At 47.3% G+C, this 2,838-nt stretch overlaps 1 non-coding gene across 1 annotated transcript; it reads right to left on the bottom strand.

Annotated features, from left to right (window-relative positions):
- Positions 1–1,059: 1,059 nt before the first annotated feature.
- Positions 1,060–1,197, bottom strand: LOC119935328. The gene has a single exon (XR_005453214.1). It is a non-coding gene; the product is annotated as a small nucleolar RNA SNORA7 (small nucleolar RNA).
- Between the last annotated feature and the right edge of the window lie 1,641 nt (positions 1,198–2,838).

Here is a 2,838-nt window from a genome sequence, read left to right as displayed (position 1 = left end):
CACCATGTCCCTCATTATTCAAAGCTGTATAAACATCAAACCATCTTTTATTTGGGCAAATTCATGTTCCTGACAGCTAGGCAGGGTTCTGTGTGCCCTTCATCATCAACTTAACCCTGGCCCCAAGAGTGTGGGGGATTTAATAATAATAATGATAATGATGGTATTTGTTAAGCGCTTACTATGTGCAAAGCATTTTCTGCCCTTTCCCTCAAAGCACCATATTTGATCTCTGCTCTGCTTTGCCTTTTGGATCAATGATGGCTAATAGCTGCTTATTCTAAGCAACTGATGTTCAATCTATATCTTAATATCAGCACTTGATTCACTCTGCAGTGTGTTTTTCCTCTAACTACGGAGGCAACCTGGTTTGGCTGTAGCAGCTTACCTACTCTCTCACCTCTGAGGATCTTTGCCCAAAGCTTGAACCAATCCATAGCAACTATCTCCCTAGTGTCAGCAGTGGTGGACTAATTCACAGCAAGCTTATTGGCTTAGGACAGGCTCCCAGGACCCTCAGAAAACTTTCCCTCTCTGCTAGGGAAAAAAGTCACCCAAAGTGTGGCGAGGCAAGGGGTGAAATTTGTGGTGGTCTACCAACTGTCTCTTTCTCCATAGACAATTTTCTCATGCCCTCCCTCTTGCCTGGAACTCCCTGCCCTTTCCAAAGCTGGAAGACAGGAATTCTCCTCAATCTTCAAAGCCTTACTAAAAGTCACACTTCCTCCAGGGAGCCTTCCTGCCTAATTCCTCATCTCTCCACCCCATTTCCCTCACTTCTTTCTTAGCTTTGTAACTTGAGTCCTTACCTGCTAAGCATTTAGGTACTCACCCCACCACCATGTCTTGTCTTATGTTGTCGAGTTGTTTCTGACCTAGGGCAACATCTCTCCCAGAACGCCCTGCCCTCCATCTGCAATCGTACTGGTAGTGTATCCATAGAGTTTTCTTGGTAAAAATACAGAATTAGTTTACCATTGCCGCCTTCCATGCCGTAAACTCAAATCTCCACCCTCGACCATCTCCTATGCCACTGCTGCCCAGCATGGGTGTGTTTTGACTTGTGGCCGATTGCCTTCCACTCACTAGCCACTGCTCAAGCTAGCAATGGAATGGGTAGGCCTCTGCTTGACTCTCCCTCCCATAGCTGAGACTGGTAGAATACTGGAAACCCTCCAGGTGCGACCTTGAGAGGCACTACCACAGTACATACATATCCTTATACTTTGCTGCTTCTTCTATCTGTAATTTATTTTAGTCTGTCTATGCTCCTTGACCCCTCGCAGGATCACAGCTGGAGAGTTTCCAGTACTCTACCAGTTTTGGCTATGGATGGGAGAGTCAAGCAGAGGGATACCCATTCCATTCCCAGCTTGATCAGTGGCAAGTGATCAAGATTGAACTCCTTGTCTTCCCGCTCAAACCCTGCCCTCTCCCTGACTTTCCCGTCTCACAAGCCCGCAACCTTGGTGTCATCCTCGATTCCGCTCTCTCATTCACCCCTCACATCCAAGCCATCACCAAAACCTGCCGGTCTCAGCTCCGCAACATTGCCAAGATCCGCCCTTTCCTCTCCATCCATACTGCTACCCTGCTCATTCAAGCTCTCATCCTATCCCGTCTGGACTACTGCATCAGCCTTCTCTCTGATCTCCCATCCTCGTGTCTCTCCCTACTTCAATCCATACTTCATGCTGCTGCCCGGATTGTCTTTGTCCAGAAACGCTCTGGACATATTACTCCCCTCCTCAAAAATCTCCAGTGGCTACCAATCAATCTGTGTATCAGGCAGAAACTCCTCACCCTCGGCTTCAAGGCTCTCCATCACCTCGGCCCCTCCGACCTCACCTCCCTTCTCTCCTTCTACAGCCCACCCCACACCCTCCACTCCTCTGCTGCCAATCTCCTCACCGTACCTCATTCTCGCCTGTCCCGTCATCGACCCCCGGCCCACGTCATCCCCCAGGCCTGGAATGCCCCATCCGCCAAGCTAGCTCTCTTCCTCCCTTCAAGGCTCTACAGAGAGCTCACCTCCTCCAGGAGGCCTTCCCAGACTGAGCCCCTTCCTTCCTCTTCCCCTCGTCCCCCTTTCCATCCCCCCCATCTTACCTCCTTCCCTTCCCCACAGCACCTGTATATATGTATATACGTTTGTACATATTTATTACTCTATTTATTTATTTATTTTACTTGTACATATCTATTCTATTTCATTTTGTTAGTATGTTTGGTTTTGTTCTCTGTCTCCCCCTTTTAGACTATGAGCCCACTGTTGGGTAGGGACTGTCTCTATATGTTGCCAACGTGTACTTCCCAAGCACTTAGTACAGTGCTCTGCACACAGTAAGCACTCAATAAATACGATTGATGATGATGATGATGAAGTGAGTGGAAGGCAATTTACTACAAGTCAAAACTCACCCGTGTTGGGCAGCAGCAGAATGGGAGAGAGTCGAGGGCTGAGACTCAAGTTTACTGCGTGGAAGAAGGCAATGGTGGACTACTAATGTATTTTTACCAAGAAAACTCTATGGATACACTACCAGAATGATTGCAGATGGAGAATGGGGCATTCTGGGAGACATGTGTCCATGGAATCGTTATGGGTTGGACATGACTCAACAGCATAATACAAGAAAAAATGCCCCTTGAAGGCAAGGATCTTGTCTACTAACTCTATTGTACAAGCATTTAGTACAGTGCTTTGCATAGCATAAGCATTCAGTAAATATCATTGATTGATTGCCTGAGACCTGTGGGTTTCCCCTGCCAATGAGGGTGAATGAACTCCACCCATGTTGTCTTTAATGAATACAACATCACATGTAAGTTCATCTC

This window comes from Tachyglossus aculeatus, chromosome 11, assembly GCF_015852505.1.
Source record: "Tachyglossus aculeatus isolate mTacAcu1 chromosome 11, mTacAcu1.pri, whole genome shotgun sequence".
Classification (NCBI taxonomy): Eukaryota; Metazoa; Chordata; class Mammalia; order Monotremata; family Tachyglossidae; genus Tachyglossus; species Tachyglossus aculeatus.
This window is presented reverse-complemented; position numbering and strand designations above follow the sequence as displayed.